General features: G+C 39.9%; 1 protein-coding gene and 1 non-coding gene across 51 annotated transcripts in view; one reads left to right on the forward strand and one right to left on the reverse strand.

Annotated features, from left to right (window-relative positions):
• The window catches only part of R3hdm2 (R3H domain containing 2), a 128,190-nt gene that overhangs the window by 20,899 nt on the left and 85,958 nt on the right, over positions 1–21,333 (forward strand). The gene's annotated exons all lie outside the window — the stretch shown is intronic.
• LOC120093917 (U6 spliceosomal RNA) lies at positions 3,215–3,324 on the reverse strand. Its single transcript, XR_015626287.1, has one exon. It is a non-coding gene; the product is annotated as a U6 spliceosomal RNA (small nuclear RNA).

A 21,333-nucleotide genomic window follows, 5' to 3' on the forward strand; every position in this document is an offset into this window, starting at 1 on the left:
AACCACTTTCCTCTCCTACCCATTCTGTGTTTATAAGTGCAGTTTTTGCAAGCTGTCCTGTCTATTAAGCAGCCTAGGTGGTGTGTGAAGCTTCCGTGGTTGAGGGTTGCTTCTAGAGACTTGAAGATATCCTTTGACACAAAAGATTAGAGTTTTTATGAAGTTTTTTTATTTTTTTCCTATTTTCATTTTATGTATACGAGTGTTTTACCTGTGTGTATGTCTGTGCATCACATGCATGTAGTGCTTGAGAAGTCCAGAAGAGGGAGTTGGATCCCCTGGGACCAGGGTTATAGATGGTTGTGAGCCACTATGTGGGTGCTAGGAATCAAACCTGGATCCTCAGAAAGAGCATCCAGTGCACTTAACCACTGACCTCTCCCTCCAGACCCTCCCACCTTTTTTGAACAGATTTCACCATGCTGCTCTTGGCTAGCCTGGATTCACTCTGTAGATCAGGTTGGCCTCCAACTCAAACAGACATGCTTCTTCTGCTTCCTGATTCTGGGATTAAAGATGTGTGCTTTGTTTCTCTTCTTCCTTTTCATTGATGAGTCTCTTGTACGAAGTCTAAGATTCCATGTAGAATTATCTTATTTTTTTCTTTTAAATTTTTATACATGTGTTTGTGTGTGAGCCATCCTGGCAGTCCTGTGGTGTTTCCCTCTAAGTTTCCTTGTTGTTGTCCTCCGTCCGCTTTCAGTCAAATGCAGTGCATGGAAGGAACAAAGTGAGGGTCTCACGGCATTGTTCGAGGTTATCACTTCAGTACTACTTGTTGAAGACATGATTCCATATTGAATTATTTTATTATCCTTGTCAGAAACACTTTACCATAGATGTTTGGTTTTTTGTTTGTTTGCTTTTGTTTTTTGATTCTTATTTCTGTTTGTCTTTATAACAAAAAAAGATTTTGATACTTTAAAAATTATATGTATATGTTTGTGTCATGTGTATGTGAGTGCAGATACCCAAGGAGGCCAGGAGAGAATGTCAGATCCCCTGGAGCTGGAGTTACAGACATTTGTGAGCTCTCATGTGAGTGCTGAGAACAGGGCTCAGGTCCTCTGCAGGAACTGTAGATGCTCTGGACCCCTGAGCTATCTCTCTAGCCCTGGTCTTTGTTTGCTTTTTTTAAATTGTGTATGTGTGTTTGTGCTGTGTGCTCTACATGTGTGTGTGTATGTGTGTGTGTATTTTAATGTGTATGTGTGTGTGTATGAGTGTGTCTGTGTGCTTTGTGCTCTGTATGGGTGTGCTGTGTGCTCTGTGTGTGCTGTGTGTGTGCTGTGTGTGTGTGTGTGTGTGTGTGTGTGTGTGTGTGTTTCTCTAGAAGAGCAGGAAATATTATTAACCACTGGTTCATCTCTCCAGCCCCTTTCTTGTTCTCTTGTCCGTCCTTAAAGCCAGTGTCATATTGTTTAGACTGCTGTAGCTTTGTAGTTGTGAAGTCATGTGAGTCTCTCTACTTTGTCTATTAAGAACCCTTTGCAGTTGCACATGAGTAATTGTAAACATTGTCATTAAAGAAGAAAGATTATATAGAAGTATTGGCTTAACTTAATTTGTAGCTTATAACAATGTTCTGGATGTGATCGTGCATGTCTATAGGCTAGCCTGAGCCACATCAGGAAATCTCAGTTTAACAAAGTTCATTAATGTATAATAGTGTATTTGAGAAGTACAACTCAATAAGAGCATTCAGAACCAGTTCAGTTTCCTCTCCTTTTTTAGAAAATTTTTTAAATTTATTTTTATTTTTTATTTTTTTTTCAAGACAGGGTCTCTCTGTATAGCCCTGGGTGCCCTGGAAATCACTGTGTAGACCAAACTGGCCTTGAACTCACAGTGATCCACTTTCCTTGCCTTCCCAAGTGTTGGGGTTAAAGGTGTATACCATCACCACCTGGGTTTCTTCTCCTTTGTTTTGTACTTTTCATATCATAGAAATTATATATTTGTATATGTTGCTCTTATTAAAACATGCAAAATTACAACCTTATAGAGTTTGTTTTTTTAAGCAGGGTTGTATTGTATAACTTATGTTTGCTGGACCTTGCTATATATTGTCCCTTCTCCTGCATCTGTTCCTAAGTGTTAGGATTAAAGGCATGACCCACTATATCTGGCTCTAGTTGTTGTTGTTGGTGTGTGTGTATGTATGTATGTATGTGTGTATGTATGTATGTATGTATGTATGTATGTATGTATGTATGTATTTTTTACAGGACCCTAAGCACTTTGGATATAGCTTTGTAATGACTTGCCTCAAAGGTTGCTAATGAAGCACTTGATATTAATTGAGGTCTTGTGTATGCAATGAGATACTTTTCTGTTGATGTTTCTAAGATTCTCACCTTGTGTCTGACAGCTTGACAATATATATGTGGGAACCAATTTTTCTTAGCTAGAACTTAGGAAGCTTGCTGGTTATGAGTATTTTTTCATAAACTTTGATGTGTTTGGATATTTCATTAAATATTCCTTTTGTTACCTTTTCCTCATTCATGGTGCTTAGAATTGAACTAAAGGCCTCACACATGATAGACAAGCATCCTGCTACTGAGCCTTGTCCCTGGTTCTCTTCTCTGTCCCTTATGGGACTGTCAGTGTACTCGATGACATGTTTGATACTTTTCATGGTCCGCCAAGGTTATTCATTTTTCTCTCTGTTCTTTTTTCTTTCTCTTCTGAAGTTTGATAATCTTTAATTTACCTAGCTCAAGTCCATTGATTTTTTGTTGTTGTTGTTTAGTTTAGTTTTGTCTTCTTAAATCTGCTGTTGCTTCCTTATCAATGATTTTCTTCATTTCTGATCCATTCTGTATCAGCCCTTGTGTTTGTTGATGGTTTTACTCTGTAATGCAGGCCTGCCTAGAATTCGCTGTGTAGCCTATGCTGACTGCCTCAGCCTCCCTATGGTTTGGATTATAGGGATAATGCCACATCATGCCAGCTTCTTACTATATTCTGTGCGCATGTTCTATATGTTCATGTGTGCGGGTTCTATGTGTGGAGACAGGAGGATCTTGTTCACATGTGGGTGGTTGTATGTGTGGAGACAGGAGGATCTTGTTCACATGTGGGTGGTTGTATGTGTGGAGTCAGGAGGACCTTGTTCACATGTGGGTAGTTGTATATGTGGAGACAGGAGGACCTTGGGTCTCCTGCTTTATCACTCACTGTCTTGTTCTCTTTGAGCCAGGGTTTCTGATTGAACCTGGAACCTATTCCTGTACCTTTTGTGCGTCATACTTGCACAGGGGCCATGATAGTTTTCTCTGTATTGTTCTAATTTTAGTGAATGTGCTGTGAAGTAAGCACCTATTACTGTATTTAAATTTTTTTTACATTTATTTGTGTGTTTGTGCCCAGTGTGCCTGTATGGCATGGCATGTATGTGGAGGAAAGAGGACATCTTGAGGGAATTCTCTCCCTTCATCATGTGGGTCTCAGGGTCAAACTCAGCTTCTAAGGTGGGTTGGTGGTGCCTTTATCCACTGGGCATCTGGGTGGCCTGTTTCTGTACTTTCTAACTCCAAAATTTCTATTGGGTTCTGATTCCTTTTTTTTTAATATAATTTTAACATCTTAATCATTTTTATTTATTTTATTTAAAAAATTTTCCTTTTATGTGTATGGTATTTTGCCTACACATATAGGTCTGTGCACTGCTTGCATACCTGATGCTTGTGGGGATCAGAAGAGGGCGTCAGATCCCCTGTAATCTTGTTATTTTGTTTATTTATTTACTTATTTATTGATTGATTCATTTATTTATCTATTCTCTCTCTCTCTCTCTCTCTCTCTCTCTCTCTCTCTCTCTCTGTGTATGAGAGAGGGGGAGGGAGGAAGAACACTGTCATAGTCTAGTTAAGTGTTACATCATTGAGTTACATCTTCATCCCCTGTATTCTTTGAGATAGGGTTTCACTATGTAACTTGGGCTGGCCAGAAACTGTCTGTATAGACCAGACCAGGCTAGTTTAAGACTCAGACACACACACACACACACACACACACACACACACACACACACACACTCGGGGCGGGGGGGAGACAGACAGACAGACAGACAATAAACTTAACATATGGTATTATCTTAACTGAATTTATAATCACCTAAGAAACAGGTGCATCTTGCTGTGTCTCTTAGGGTGTTTGTAGAGAGGATTAACTAAGAGCAAGACCCATGTTGAGTGTGCGTGGCACTAACCCATAGGCTGGGGCCCAGGAAGAAAAGAGAAAAAAGACACCTAGCTTGAGTGCTGGTAATTCCTTTTTTACGTCCTTTTCTCTGTGTGAACTAAGCTGTTCAGTATGCCTTCCTTTCTGACTTAGACTGAACCCTTTGAGACTGTGAGCCAAAATCAACCGTTGCTGTGGATGGAGATGTAGGTCAGTTGGTAGATTGCTTACCTAGCACGTGTGAGGCAGCCTGGGTTTAGTGTCAGCGTAGCGTGATTTAAACAGGCATGACAACATGCTCGTGCTATGTCTTGGGAAGTAGAGCCAAGAAGTAGAGACGTTCAGGGTTATTCTTGATGACTTGGAGAATTTGAAGCCAGTTTGAGCTACTTAAAGTTCTGTCTCAAAAACAAAACAAAACAAAACAAAAACCTAGTTATATCATCTATATCAGATAATTTGATTACAGTGATGTGAAGTGACCAATACAAGTACATAATATAAAAGAAAACCTTACAGCAGTATCCTATTCTCTCATAGCTACCATTCTGTTCTGATCAGACATTTGTATATAACAACTGTATAATATGATTTAATTAATTTCCTTTAAACATATTTAAATATTCTTGATTCCTTGTGTAGATCTGATTTTATATTTATTCAGCCTGTACAGGTCTCATACTAATGAATTTTCTGTGCTTTTGTGTGTCTGGCAGGTAGTATGTATGCATGTATGAATGCACGTATGCATGCATGTATATACATATTTTTGAGACAGAATCTCTCTGTAGCACTGGCTGTAGTGCTAGGAATGGAGCCTAGGGCGCTGTATGTACCCTAGGTTCTTCTAACACCTCATTATCCTGTATTTTTTCTTGTGAAATAAGTATGTATTTATAGGAAGTTGGAAAAAATAGCATCCCATGAACTTTTACCTCGTTTCTCCCAGTGTACCATTGCATAACTATAGTTCAATATTAAAACCAGGGAATTGACATTGGTAGAATCGCTAGAGTTCTTTTAGATTTTTCTCTCTGGAACAATGTGTACTGTGTGTGTGTGTGTGTGTGTGTGTGTGTGTGTGTGTGTGTGTGTGTGTGTTGCATGCAGAATGTGCAGGTGCGTATGTGCTTATGAGCTTTTATACTGAAGCTAGAGGAAAATGTTGGGTGTCTTTCCCTTTTGCTCTCCACTTTATTTTCTTGAGACATCTCTCATTGAACCTGAAACCCCATATTTTGGTTGTGCTGGCCAGTGGTGCTCCCAGAGTCCATTGTCTCTGTGCCACAATGCTGGAGTCAGAGGCGTGCATATCTATACCTAGGTTACATGGATGGTGGGTCTTCCAAGTCAGTTCTTCTTGCTTGCAGAGCAAGCATGCTTAACTACTGAACTATTTTCTCAGCTCACAAACTTAGAATTTTGTAAACATTAAATCGTGTAACAATGACAATTAGCTTGTGTTGAAGTTTTCGGCTTGATCCTTAGCACCATAGAAAGAAGACAAAGCTTATTAGTAATAATGGTTTTATTACCATTACATAGTAACATGAAAGCAAATTATAGGGGCAAGTGACCTCCAGGACAGCAACAACAGAAATCCTTGTGAAGCAAGGCATTATCTCTTACTTTTGCAAATTTCCTTAAAGACAAATATGTAAATTTTCTAAATAATGGAAACAGTGGTCAGCACTTATTTGTTTCTAACACTAAAGCATTAACCTATTCTTACATCCCCATATGATGGTTCTATTACTTTTGTTTTACAGGAAAAGGAAACTGAGGCACTGCATGGTTAAGTGACTTGCTTCAAAATAAAATGTTGGCTGTCACTTTTGTTATTTAATCTTTATTAAGTATCACAAGCTATCTGGGTCACCAATTACATTCTATTAACCCTATCTTTAAGGAAATTTGCTAAAGTAATAAGATTTAGTGTAGCTACTTGAAACTTTACTGAGAATTTTTACTGTTACATTTGTGTGGGAACACATGTGCCAGGTGCCTGTGGAGATTGGGCAACTTGCAGGAGTCGTCAGTCCTGCTGCCACGTGGCCAGAGATCGACCTTGACTACAAGGCTGGTGAAAAGAGCCTTTGCCAGATGAGCCCTAGAACTGCACTTCTCTTTTAAAAGGACCTTTGAATCTCATGAAGAGAGCTTCATGGTGTCTTCTGTTATAGTCATTGTCACCATTCTGAACTCCCAGTCAGTTTCCAGTGAAGAAACCAGACTACCTGAGAAAGTTCTACACTGGAGCTGTGACTGACTGAGGAGATCATTTCCTTCTGCCAAGTTCTAGACCTTTTCTTACCAGAGAAATAGACCTCAAGTTAATTTTGTTGGTGTTTGAGTTGCCTTCTGTCTTAACTCTCACACCTGAACATAGCATCCATGTTTGATTTGGGGGAGTGCTGATAGGCTTCAGTAATTGTACACCTTGAAGCATTTTAGACATTTATAACTTTCTATTTTTGGTACATTGGAAATTCTTAGATTTTGTGTCTCTGTTTGTTTGAGCTGGGATCTCACTATATAGCCCTAGCTAGCCTGCAACTTGCTGTGCAGACCAGACTGGCCTCTAGCTCACAGAGATCTGCCTGCCTCTGCCTCCTGGGTGCTGGGATTAAAAGCACATACCGGGGTTGGGGATTTAGCTCAGTGGTAGAGCGCTTGCCTAGGAAGCGCAAGGCCCTGGGTTCGGTCCCCAGCTCCGAAAAAAAGAGCCAAAAAAAAAAAAAAAAAAAAAAAAAAGCACATACCACCCTGCCTGGGTTATTTGTTTGTTTTAAAGTATGAGATAAAAAATATGGACTTGTATTTTATCCCATTGTAATAGGCATTTAAAACCAGACCTTTAGGGCCATGAGGTACTTTACCAGGTGAAGTACTTCCTGATAGCCTGAATTCAATCTGTAGAATCCATGTAAAGGTGCAAAGAGAGAACCACACATGACCAGTCCACTGACACCCTTTGTGTATGCACTGTCGTACACATACCACCACCACCACCACCACCACCACCACCAACAATAACAACAACACCAACACCAAACCAGAGCTTCAATACAGCCTAGTTAGTTGTTGTCTTAGGGGTTGCTACTGGTGGGATTATACATAAGATTACTAAATAGTATTAGAGTGTTACTATCCATGGAGACAAAGAGAAGTTAGAGAGAGCAGAAATGTCTATACTGAAGACACACTGCTTTTCTCTCTCTCTTTCTTTCTTTCTTCCTCCCCCTCCCCTCCTCCTCCTTCTTCCCCTCATTCTTCCTTCTCTTCCTCTTCTTCTTCCTCCTCTTCTTCCTCCTCCTCCTCCTCCTCCTTCTCGTCCTCCTTCTCATTCTTTCTTGCTTCCTTTTTAACGAAATTGACCTGAAGTTTGAGAAAGCAGTTGGGGGTTAAGGGAAGTAGTCTATATGTACAATTAATCTCTGTTCATGTCAAACATTATACAAGCATATTATGTTGTGTATATTACATATATATGCTCACATGTTGGAACATCAGATAGTCATTCCGTATTGCTTCTCTATTCATGCCAAGCCTAATTACATATTATGCTGTGTGTATTATACGTATGTGCTTACATGTTGATGCTAATCACTGCATCCTTGCTTTTTGTAGTTAATGATTTATTAATACTTATTTTGCCAAGTCCTATTTAATAACAATGAATATAGTTGTTTTGTTTGTTTTGAGGCAGAACCCTATGAAGCCTAGTTTGGCTTCAAATCCACTATGTAGCCTAGCATCTTGGATTCCTGGTCCTCCTGCTCTTAACTTCCCAAGAGCCAGGATTATAAGTGTGTATGCTTGTTTTGTCATTCTTATTTTGCCTCACATGATATTTGTAAGGTTCATCATGCTGTACCTGACAGAATTTCTTTGTTAAGGCTCTATGGTATTCCCCTTATTCATTTATCCATTGATGGACACTTTGGATTGCTTCCACTTTTTAGCCATCATGAATAATAGTGCTTGCAAATGGATATACAAATATCTGTCAAATATCCTGTTTTAAGTTATTTTAAATATACTCCCAGAAGTGGAATTGGGGTTAGAACATGCATTTTAATGGGAAGAATTTGGTGCTGATGACAATGATGATGGCAGTGATGCTGCTGCTATCAGACCTCCATGGAGTCAGTGAAGGAAGTCCTAAAATGGGATTCACGAACAGCCGTATTTGCTTTTAGTTTCTTTTTTTTTTTCTTTTTTTCTTTTTTCTTTTTTCTTTTTTTCGGAGCTGGGGACTGAACCCAGGGCCTTGCGCTTGCTAGGCAAGCGCTCTACCACTGAGCTAAATCCCCAACCCCTTGCTTTTAGTTTCTTAAATCGGCTGTACTTGGCTGTCACCTTTCTGCCTGTAAGAGAGGAGCAGAGTGATTGCAGAGCATGTGATAGCATTGCTTTATCGCAGATTCGACGTGAGCCAGGTGTCCTGCAAACACTTTGGAAATTATTTAATCTCATTAAAATCCTATGAAGATTTTTGGCGCGTTGCTTTATGGTTCAGTACAATGAGGCAGGAAGAGTTACTTGAAATCATAGAACTGGTATGTGATAGGGCTGGGTAGACATCACATCCTAATCATTTAAGTTCTGGGCTGCTGAGACAGCTCAGTGAGTAGACATGCTTGCTGTAAAGCCTGACTACCCGAGTTAGATCCTTGGAACTCACGTGATGGAAGGAGAGAATTAAGTCCCATAGGTTCTCCTCGGCCTCTTTCATACCTGAATATAACTGTACAACAGCTCTAGGTCCCAGACACAGCATGCATGCAAACCTGCACTGTTGTGATGAAACTTAAATATGGATAGAGATGTCTCCTTCCTTCCTGCCTTGTTAAGTATGCTTAACATACTTTCATTTCATAGTGACCGAGATGATGAAGTTGGAGTTCTGAAGCATCTCCAGAATTGTGAGGTAGGATGGGATAGTGTAGGGACACCCACACATTTTGTTTCTACCTATATATCCTTTGTGATCATTGTCATCATCATCATCATCACCACCACCATCATTCTACTCACCATTCAGGCTGTGGTGGGTATAGCACAGTGGGTATTATCACTGGAGGACAGGGTTTGAACAGAGACCCACTGAGGACCCTGGGCTGCTTGGGAGTCAGGCCTTTCTAGGATCTCTCCCCTGGTTCTGTTGACATCTTGATCTGAGGTGATGGGCTGGTGAGAGGAACATCTGTACTGTCGACAGGAGTGGAACAGGGCTCGTTTGCTCTGACAGGGAATGATCCTAATACCAGGTCTCAAGTCCAGGCCCATCTGACCACACTGTCCCTTGTCACTAGTGAGAGAGCTAAGGTTTGTAGAACAGAAAGGCCGAGGTCCCCTCTGTATGTGAGTGGGCAGAGATGGAGAGCAGCTGACATAACCTTGCTGTGTCAAGTGACCTAAACAGAACATTTTAAAAATCACAGTTTTTATTTTTAAAAATGCTGTTATTTCCTGAGCATTTCCTCTTAGTACTTAAAGAATTTAAGAATTGAACATAAATCAAAACAACAAATTCAGTGGATCTTAGTCCAAGTACAACTGGCCTTTGTAAAGTTTAAGTTAGAAAGGCACAGTTGTGGGCTGGAGAGATGGCTCAGTGGTTAAGAGTACTGACTGTTCCTCCAGAGATCCTGAGTTCAAATCCCAGCAACCACATGATGCCTCACAACCATGTGTAACAGGATCCGATGCCCTGTTCTGACAGCTACGGTGTACTTACATATAATAAATAAATCTTAAAAAAAGAAAAAGAAAAAAGAAAGGTACAGTTGTAAACAGACGCAGCCAAGTTCTCTTCTAAAGATATGTGAGTATGGTGCTTATTGATCTATTGGATTATTTATGTATTGGCCTATAATTTAGGAAGTTTCTTTGGTGTTATTTCTTTTGCTTAATTAAAGTAAAGTAATATATAAGAGGACTAGGTTATTGTTTCTCTCCCATTCTATATTGTACTTTTATTGGTAGATTAGAGATCATTAAGGGTTATCTTGACTGAGTATGGTGGTGCATAGCTGAAATCCCATTACTTAAAAGAGAGGCAGAAGGATTGGGAGTTCAAAGTCAGTCTTTGCTATAGTTTGAGTTTGAGGCTAGCCTGGGCTATATGAAACCCTTTTATAAAATTGAAAAATGGACAAAAGGAGTTACCTTAAACTCATATAATTTTGGTTTCATACTTATAAAGACTGACATGTATACATGTTTTTATCTTTTAAAAAATACATTAATATTGTATTATATCTTTTATGGTGTGTGTGTGTGCGCGCACGTGGAAAGAGCTCAGAGGGCATCTTTTGGAAGTTGTTTTTCTTCTTTCATATGTGGGTCCTAGGAATTGAACTCAGGTCATAAGGCCTAGCAGCAGACACCAGTACTTGCAGAGCCATCTGTCTGGTCACGGAGAATCAAAACGCAGGATATTTTCTTCATCATAGTTTTTAAAAGTACATTGGAACTCTGCTTGTTTCGAGTAGCAGTTTCAGCAGCCTCCATTTAGTGCAAAGGGCTTGGGAACTTGTTGACATGAAACCATTTTCCTGTGACTCCCAATGCTCTCACCTAGTCTCTTGAACCTCTGGTCTATTTTTAAACCCTGCTGCTGTGTGCTGTGTTGCAGCAGTTTTCCTGAATTATTTATCATTGTTTGCAGCTGAATAGAGCAGTATGGTTTTGTTTTATTTGCTTTTTCTTTTTCCACCACTGCTCATTAGAACCTACATGTCTGCCTTCACCGTAGTTGATAGATTTGGTTCATGTTAAACCACGCTTGGCCCAAATCTGGGAAGGTCTCAGGGTACTGTGGGAAGAGGCACATGACACACAGAGTAAATGAGTTTATGTTGTTACTTTGTCGTAGGACCTGTGCCACAAAAGCCCTCGACTCACGGAGACTGTTATGCTGAGTTTTCTGGTGATGTTTTTGCTTTCGCAGTTCTTACTTCGGTATTGTTTATTTAAGAGAAGTGGAGAGAAATCTGCATGAAACGCATAGCAGGAAATCGAGATTCCTTTTTGTTACAAATGTGATATTTGTAGACCTTGAAATTCCCTGGTGCAGGTTATGGAAGACCGTCTTGTTTGGTTTGGGAATGTTGTCTGTGGGTCTGGCAGAAAGGTGGCAGAACCTAAGTCTGACAGGGGCTTTTTTCCCTCTCGGTCCTGAGCGCAGCAGAGAGGGGTTTCTGTCCATTTTTTTTTTTTTTTTTTTTTTTTTGGTTCTTTTTTTCGGAGCTGGGGACCGAACCCAGGGCCTTGCGCTTCCTAGGTAAGTGCTCTACCACTGAGCTAAATCCCCAGCCCCGTTTCTGTCCATTTTTGTCTCTCTGTCCCGAGTCCAGCAGAGCTGCCGTTGCCCTTCGGCTTCAGTGTGGGCTTTTCCTTATTCTCTTTTTAGGGAAAGATTATTTTCCTGGGTTTGTACATATTGTTGTTGAGATTATTTATTTTTTAAAATAGGAACCGTTTCCAGCATTGTGGGCAGAGGGGTGGTCAGTCACTGAACTGTGAGCCCTTCAAGCCTCTACTGAGTCTGGGTGCCTTTAAAACTATTCCTGGGGCGGTGGGCAATGACCTTTTTTTTTTTTAAGTCTACTGACCCAGAAGAAGCCTTTGGGCCTTGTTGCTGCCTCTGGTCAGTTGTACTGACCAAGAGACTAGGGTATTATTGCCCTTTGCTCCCTACTGATAGGCAGCAGTGAACCTCAGATATGGACATCCCATATTGCTTGGCAGGACTGAGAACGGCTCGGCCGCCCACTCACAGATGCCTCATTTCTTTGGACCTGTTAGACAAGTTGAAGTCACCTTGTTTTCTGTTTTTCTCTTGTGCCTTTGTTCCCATTCACATTCTCTTGACTCTTATTTTGCCCAGACATTTATTTCCACGGCTTTTCACTTGGTCTTAGCCAAAAGGCCAAGAAGTTATTCCATGGCTTCTTAAAATCCAGTTTGAAATCACATATATCTTATTTTATTTTATTTTTTGAGCTATATAGCTTGAACTTGTGGTCTTCTTTCTGCCTTAGCCTTCCCAGTGCTGCAATTACAGTGTGTGTACCATGTGACTCAGAATTACATCATCTTCTTGTTGTTGAATGGCCCATGGTTCAAGGTGCCCAGCAGTTGTTAATCTGTACATACTCTTCTCTTTGTAGTTACTGAGCTCATGCTATTTGGCCTCATCACCAGGTTAGAGTCAGTGGAACCAAGATCATAATTAAACTCTCTGAAGTTCTCCTAGTGAAGACATTTCTTCAACCTGTACAGTAAAGACAAAACCAAAAAATGAGGTAAAAGCAGGAAACAAAAAATAAGGCTCTACTTTGAATAAATATGCAAAATCAGACTATTTACTCTTGAGTACCAAAGTATTGGAGCAACTCATCCTGACTTGCCCTTTCCAGAATTGAGAAAAGAGAATTTGAATGACTTCAGGCAATACCAAATATCATCACAAATAGTATCTACAGAAATGATACAATGTTTATTACTTTAGACATTTGCATGTATTGGTCAGGAAAAATATATAATATGTAGCCATATAAGCTAATGACTATTTATTTATTTTGAGACAGGGTTTCTTTCTATAGTTTTGGCTGTCCTGGAACTCACTTTTATAGACCAGGCTGCCTCAGACTCAGAACTCTCCTGCTTTAGTTTCCTGAATAGTGGAATTGCAGAATTGTGCCAGCATGTGTCTTGAAGGTAATTCCATGTCTCTCGTCACATTTGTCACATTTGTCACATTTAACACTTAGAGCATTAGGTTGGTCTCTTCACAAAAGCTAAGTTGCTATGCTCTCTTTGAAGGCATTTTACTTCGTTGGAAGTATAATTATGTTTTGAAGGTCTGAGCAATTTCTTGATCTAGATACCAAAGGGCCATTTGTAAGAGTTCAGTGGCCTTCTGATAATAGGGATTTCCACAGAGTGACACTGTATTAGGTCTGTAATCAGTTCTTCATTCTTTAAGTAAGCAGTGTGTTCTCGTTTGTTTGTTTGAGTCAGGGTTTTTCTATGTAGCCCTGGCTATCCTGGAACTTACTCTGTAGACCATGCTGGCCTCAAACCCACAGAGATCCACCTGCTTCTGCCTTCTAAGTCCTGGGATTAAGGGTATTTAATTTGTTTAGGTGATTACACAGTATTCTTGCTAGAAGTTTTTGTAGCCAGTTGATTCTTGTGCATTTTTCCACTGGTGAGTTTATGAGTATTGAAGTGGTTAGTCTGAGTAAATCATGATACAGAGCTCTTTTTACTTATGAAGCTTTGAGAACTAGAGATTGCACTGGCATTTGATAGCAACATGATGTGGAAAAACAAGTTGGAATATTTTTTCCCCTTTTCTGATTTCTGTGTGTTGATATGTTTGAGCATGATGTAGGTGTATATGCAGATGGGTGAACACACTACAGTGTCCAGGTGCAGGTCATAGGACAACTGGAAGTGTCTGTCCTCTCTTCTACCAGGTGTTTAAGAGTCTGCTTGCTTGTGCTGTGTATCCTGTCACTCCACTTTCATTAGAGGATCTCTGCAATTACACACATGCATCCATGACTGGCTTTATGTGAATTCTGGGGATTCAAACTCCAGCCTCACAGCTGCATGACAAGCACTTCACCATCTCCCCTGCTTCAGAGTTGGACTGTGTTCATGTGCTCCAGTAATGTCTATAACTATAGGATTTTAAAGTCTGAATGCCATCCCATTATGATTTTATAAAGAATTGGTTTTGAGGGTTGGGGATTTAGCTCAGTGGTAGAGCGCTTACCTAGGAAGCGCAAGGCCCTGGGTTCGGTCCCCAGCTCCGAAAAAAAAAAAAAAAAAAAAAAAAAGAACCAAAAAAAAAAAAAGAATTGGTTTTGAGTCATGTGATAGTAAGTTCATGTTCAGTTTTCCCCAGTTGTCTGTGAGCTATTTTTTCTTATCATTGTGTGCATATGATTCAAAGATGGTGTCTTAGTTAGGGTTTCTATTGTTGTGAAAAGACATCATGACCATGGCAGCTCTTATAAAGGAGAACATTTCATCAGGGCTGACTTATGATCTGAGGTTTAGTCCATTGTCATCACACAGATGGTCACAGTGCAGGAGGAGGAGCTAAGATCCGCATTTGGATCCATAGGCAGTAGGAAAAGACTGAATCACACTGGGCCTGACTTGAGCATCTGAGACCTCTAATCCCACACCCAGTGACAATTCCTCCAGTAAGGCCACATGCACTCCAGTAAGGCTGCACCCCTTATGGCACCCCAATAGTGCCCTTTTTCTATGGCCTATGGTAGGAACCGTTTTTATTCAAACCACCACAAGTGGCCTGTGAATTTAGATTTCATACTTGAGTAAATAAAATTGTATGAACCAGAGAGGTACTGAGTAATGTCTGGGGTACTGCAGTGTGCTATGATGCAGGCTGAGAAGGCTTTGCCTGGAGCTCTTGTATTCTAAAACTTGAGAACTTGCTGTTTGTGTTTAGGAAGGTTGGAACACACTCCGGTTGTATACAGTGCAACTAAGATTCTGAGTAATGTTAAGTTCACTTTTGAGGAACCTGTTTGTTTTAAAGCTTACATTAAAATCTTTAAATGTGAAAAAACCTAAAAATTTCCTATTTGCTTATTACTTTCTTTGTCATCCATTAATTGTGTAGTTGAGTCTGAGAATGGCTAGTTTTAAAATATCTGATAAAAGAATCAGTCCATGATCATTAAAGAAATTTTAGACATTGCTATGAATAAATACATATAAGAAGAAAACATTATCTACTGCACTTTAAGAGACAAATTTTCTTTTATATATAGCTTTTAATTTTGTGTGTATATGCGTAATGTACTTGTATACATGTGTTCTTTGTATATATGGTGTGTTCATGAGTGTGTAAGCTCAAAGTTGACATCATGTGTCGTCCTCAGATGCTTTCCACTTTATTTACTGATACAAGGTCTGTTGCTGAGCCCAGAACTAATTGTGGCTGGCCTGGCCCAGCAGCTTCTCCTGGAGACTATGCCTCTGCCTCCTGAGTGCTGGATTATAGGCGTGCATGCAGCTTGTCAGCCTGGCTTTGTATGGTTCTGGGGTTTGAACGCCTCAGAAGAACTTTACCCCTGTCCATCTTCTAATCCCTTCTTATATATTTATCCCATTATTTTTTTTTGTAAGTACTTACAACTAATAAACAGAGTTTCGAGTGTTTGTTTTAGACCAGTGATTCTCAACTTTCCTAATGCTGCAACCCTTTAATACAGTTTGTCATACTGTGTTGACCCCTGTCTTAGGGTTTTATTGCTGTGAAGAGACACCATAACCATGTCTAACTCTTTTTTTAAAAATTTTTATTTATTAATTTTATATATAAGTACACTGTAGCTGTCTTCAGACACACTGGAAGAGGGCATGGGGACCTCATTACAGATGGTTGTGAGCCACCATGTGGTTGCTGGGATTTGAACTCAGGACCTGTGGAAGAGCAGTCAGTGCTCTTAACCAATGAGCCATCTCTTCAGCCCCAGGTCAACTCTTATAAAGGCAAACATTGAAGTAGGGTTGGCTTACAGTTTCAGGGGTTTATAGTCCATTATCATCATCATGGTGGGAAGCGTGGTAATGTCCAGGCAGGTATGGTATTGGAGTTCTATATCTAAAGACAGTCAGGAAGAGACTCTACTACAAGCAGCCAGGAGAAGAGTGTCTTAAAGCCCTCCCCCATAGTGACACACTTCCTCCAACAAGGCCATACCTGGTCCAACAAGGTCATACTTCCTAATAGTACTACTTCCTGTGGGCCGTGCATATTTAAACCACCACAACCCCCAACCATAAAATTATTTTGTTACTTCATAATAAACTTCATAATAATTTTGTTTCTTTTTTTGAATTGTAAATATCTGATATGTAGAATATCTGATATGTGACCCCCCCCCAAAAGGGTCACGAACCACAGGTTGAAAACCAATTATTCTCCCTTATCATTCTGATACATTTATGTGAGTGTGCCATCAGTTACTGTTGTTTCCAATAATAGTTATTTGACATTTCCAGATTTCTCTCCATTATAAGTATTGCTTGTGAACATTTCCCTATAGTATGTTTCTTATTTAATAGTTTTTATTATAGGAGAGTAGGGTTCTTTTCTTTTCTTTTGGAGGGGGTTGATACTGGGAATTGAACCACAGAGCAATGTCCTCAGTCTTCCTTTACTTGTATGTTTGAGACAGTCTCACTAATTTCCTAGACCTTGAGCTCACCATGGAACTGTAGGTAGGTCTTGAACCTTTGATATTTTTTGCCTCGGCCTTCTGAGTAGCTGGGATTGCAGACCTGCGCCAGCAGATTTAGTAAGACTAGAATTCCAGTTTAAAAAAAAGTTGGGCATAGTGGTGCTGCCTCTAATCTCAGCTGGAAAGGGTAAGTCTGAAGCCAGCCTGGGTTTCATAGTGAGACTTTGTCTCAGAAAATGAAAACAAAAGAAAAGAAAAGCCAGAAAACAACAACAAAAGCTTTTGAAGTGCCCATAATTGCCTGTACTTCAGTACTCACAGGTGAAGGCAGGATTGCCAGTTTAAACACAGCTGGAACTACTTCCTGAATTGTAGGCCAGCCTGGAGGATAGAGTGCCATTCTGTCAAAACAAAGACCCAGAGTGTTTAAAATACTGCATAGCGGGGGCTGGGGATTTAGCTCAGTGGTAGAGCGCTTACCTAGGAAGCGTAAGGCCCTGGGTTCGGTCCCCAGCTCCGAAAAAAAGAACTAAAAAAAAAAAAAAGAAAGAAAGAATACTGCATAGCGGCAGGGATGGTGATGCATGCCTTCAATCTCAGATGAATCTGAGTTTGAGGCCAGCCTGTTCTACATACAGAGTTCTGGGCTAGCCAAGGCCAGTCTCAATCAAAATAAATAAATAAAATATTGTTCACACTAAATAAAATGTTTACAGATGATAAATCCAGCTTGTTTTAACATTTATTTTGTGTGTATATGTCTATGGGCCATGTACATACTATTGTACATGTGTGAGGTTAGAGGATGACCTGTGGAGTGTGTTCTCAAGATCAAACTCAGGCTTGGCTTCAGACTTTGACTTGCTGAGTCATCTTGCTGACCCCATAACTTGCTTTTAAATCATGTAATCCTGTAGGTCTTTATTCCATATGGATTTAACAAATTATTTTTTAACAATTTATTTTTACTATTTTATTTGTATGAGTGTTTTTTCTACATGACCATACATACTTGTTTTCCAAGGAGGTGGTAGCCTCTTTGTGCATGCTGGGAATGAAACCTGGGTCCTTTGCAACAACAACAAATGCCCCTAACCACTGAGCCAACTCTGCAGGCCCAAAAATGGTTCTTAAAGGCACATCATTCAAATCCATTACAGTAGTTCTGTCTTCATAGGGAAGTACTTTGAAATGAGTGCTCAGGCGTATTGTCCCCAGTCTCTCCCGTTTTTTCTGCCTTAGGTCTATTGGCTTTAATCATCACTGTTCCCCTTTGTAAAGCCCTGGTAGTTTCTCTTGGTATACCCTTAGGCAAGTCAGCTACCAAAACCCAGATAAGCCTTAGTCTTACAATGTCTAATAACATGCAAGTGCTCTGGAAACAGTTGATACCTGCATTGTATAGGGACTAAGGACAAGAACAGCCTACCTATCTTCAGAGCTCTAATGTTTTGTTTTGAGACAAGGTTTCACTGTAGCCCAGGCTTTCCCAGAACACATTTGGTAGCTTTTAGATTAGTCTTGAACTCTCCATCTTTCTGTCTCAGCATTCCACACATTTTTTTCTTTTGAATCCACAGTTGGATTGGTTGAGTCTGCATGTGAGCCCTACCCTTCAGGAGAGATCTAGATGTGGTCAGATGGAGGCTCTCATCTGATCTGTCCTGTCAGTTCTTCTTTGAAGCACTTTCTCACTTGGCATGTAAAACAAGCTTTCTGCTTCCATCGAATATGTTTTGGCCTTCTCTGGTTCTTGTAAAACCCGGCCTTGCTAGAGTCCCAGTCTGGCCTCAAACTATGAATTCTTCTGCCATGGATGCCTGTTCTCCACGAATGAACTTACAAAGTAAAACGGGATATTGCAAACTGGCATACCATGTACTTTGATACTTATCAACAAGCTATAATTTTTATTTTATTTATTAATTTATTTTTTATTTTATTTTGACTGTCTTACTATGTAGCCCTGGCTATCCTAGAACTCTCTGTAGACCAAGCTGTCCTTGGGCTCACCAAGATCTTTCTCAACCTCTGTGATGGTTTGTGTATGCTTGGCCCAGGGAGTGGCACTATTAGTAAGTGTGGCCTTGTTGGAGTAGGTGTGTCACTGTGGGTGTGGTCTTAAGACCTCAACTTAGATGCTTAGAAGTCAGTCTTCCACTAGCAGTCTTCAGATGAAGATGTAGATGTGCACCATGCCTGTCTGGACGTTGTCATGCTCCCACCTTGATAATAATGGACTGAACCTCTGAACCTATAAGCCAGCCCCAATTAAATGTTGTCCTTCATAAGACTTGCCATGGTCATGGTGTCTGTTCATAGCAGTAAAACCCTAACTAAGACAGCCTTCCAAGTTATTTTATTTTTGAGATCTGTATTTATGTAATGAAGTCTGAACCCAAAGTCTGTATAGCCAAGGATGACCTTGAATTTGTGATTTCCCTTCCTGCACCTTCCTGGTGCTGAGATTACATCATGCCTGTACCACCACGCATGGAGGCTGAGGACGCAAGCCCTCCACCAACTGACCTGTACTTCAGCTGCAGCTCATGGTTAGTCTAGGATCCCACTAGTCCTCTCCATACTTAAGTTTTTTCTTCCAAGTTTTCTTTATTGATGCTTACCCACAGTAGGTGATTGCTTTCTAAAAACAAATTTTTTTTTTTAGTGCTGGGGATAAAACCCAGCTTTCAAACATACTAAACAAGCACTCTGCCATGGTACTATAGCTCAATGTCTACCACACAGTTCGCATGAATTTGTATTGCTTCTGATGTCTCTGGTCTATAATCAGTCAGTCCTCTCTTTTCTCCCAGGTCTTGGCAACTACCAATGTGTCTTTTGTTTCTATAATTGTTACTTTTCCAGAAAGTCATGTAAATATAATCACTTTAATATGTTACATTTTCAGAGTAGTGTCTGTCTTTCAGTATGTCTTTGAGATTTATATACATTGTTATATATCTTAGTAGTTCATTTCTTTTTATCACTGAGTAAATTTCCATTTTATGAATCATATTTGTTAACTTACTGAAGAATAGGTCTTTTTTTTAATTATAAATAGAGTAGTTCAAAACATTGACATACAAGTTTTATATATGTACAAGGAGTGGGTTGTTGGTCTGATCAGTTCAGAGATACAGTGCCAGCACAGGAGACTCCAGTCCTCGACCTCACTTGTGTTGTCAGTCCTCCCTTAAGGCTTCTGGCCGTTTCAGAACTGAACTTTGTTTTTTTTTTCTTTTTTTCTTTTTTTCAGAGCTACGGACCGAACCCAGGGCCTTGCGCTTGCTAGGCAAGTGCTCTACCACTGAGCTAAATCCCCAACCCCTGAACTTTGTTTTCTTAAATGCTGTTGAGGGTTGTTGCTTTGTTTTAAATTGAAGTGCAGGGGTGATGGGAATGCGATGGGTATGCATGTGAGGGTCAGGAAACAACCTTTCAGAAGTTTGTTCTCTGCTTCTTCTTTGTTTGAACAAGATCTCCCTTGCTTCTGCATTTGTGCCACATAGCATATAGTCCATGAGCTTCTGGATGATTCTCCTGCAGGAGTGCTGGGATTACAGGTGTGAACCACCATGCCTGGCTGAGTTGTGCTTTTGTCATCATGTTAAATTGTTTTTTTTCTGAGGTGTCAAGCTTGCCTGAAACCAAGCATTTGGCCAAAAAAGCTTGAGGCTAGTCAAGGTTACATACCTTGTTTTAAAACAAAACAAAACAAATGGTGGCAGCCTCAGTGGTATGCATCATTCACTCTAGCACTTGGGAGGCAGAGGCAGCAGATCTCTTTGAGTCTGAGGCCAGCCTGGTCTACAGAGTGAGTTCCATGACAGCCAGGGCTACACAGAGAAACTCTGTCTCAGAAAACAAAGTGAAAATCAACAACAGACTTCTTCCCTAATCTCATTCATAAATACTTACTCTTTTCTGTCATACTTGTTGAAGTTTGAAGTTCTACTCTTTTTTTTTTTCTGTGTTTTCCCCTTTTCCTTTTTGAGACAAGAGTTTTGCTGTGTAGCTTAGGCTGGCCTTGAGCTCTATCTAAATGATCTTGTCTCAGCTACCTCGTGCTGGAATACCCAGCATACACTTCCGTATGTTTGTGCCAGTACACATGTGTGTAACCAAGTGTTTTTATATCATTGTGGAAAAGACTGTTCTGGGGTTGGGGGTTGGGGATTTAGCTCAAGGCCCTGGGTTCGGTCCCCAGCTCCAAAAAAAAAAAAAAAAAAAAAAGAAAAGAAAAGAAAAGACAAGACTGTTCTTTTCCCATTAAATAATCCTCACTACTTTGTAAGCAATTGGATGAACGTATTTGTGTGTTGTATTCCTGTCCCACAGGTCTCACTGATTCTGTGCTCAGTTCATTTTTATAATGTTACAATGTCTTAAAGTTGTATTCTTTGAGTCCTAAGACTACCTTTCTTAAAATTATTCTTGCTTGGCAATGAGTAGATAAAGACATTTGCTGCAAGCCCGACAGTCTGGGTTTAATCTGGGGAAAATACACACACATACACACACACACACACACACATACACACACACACACACACACACACACAATTTAACAAACAAACAAAAAGTTGTTTTTTCTTTTTTATCTTTGCATTTCCACATAAATGTTAGAATTTTTTGGTTTGTATCAACAAAAAATACTCGTAGGAAGGAATGGAATTTGCACTAAACCTATAGGTCAGCGTGAGTGCACACTTGGATTTATTTAGGTTGTTGATATCTTGCATTTGTGGCTTTCAGTACCTAAGCATTTAATTTGAGAAGCATAGTCATAAATTGTATTTTATCATATTTTTATTGTTTATGCTAAATTTATGGGCATTTGATTTGTCTTATTATCTAGCTAAATTTTCTGGCTTGAGAAGGTTTTTTTGGTCTTGTTTAA

This window comes from Rattus norvegicus, chromosome 7, assembly GCF_021556685.1.
Source record: "Rattus norvegicus strain SHRSP/BbbUtx chromosome 7, alternate assembly SHRSP_T2T, whole genome shotgun sequence".
NCBI lineage: Eukaryota > Metazoa > Chordata > Mammalia > Rodentia > Muridae > Rattus > Rattus norvegicus.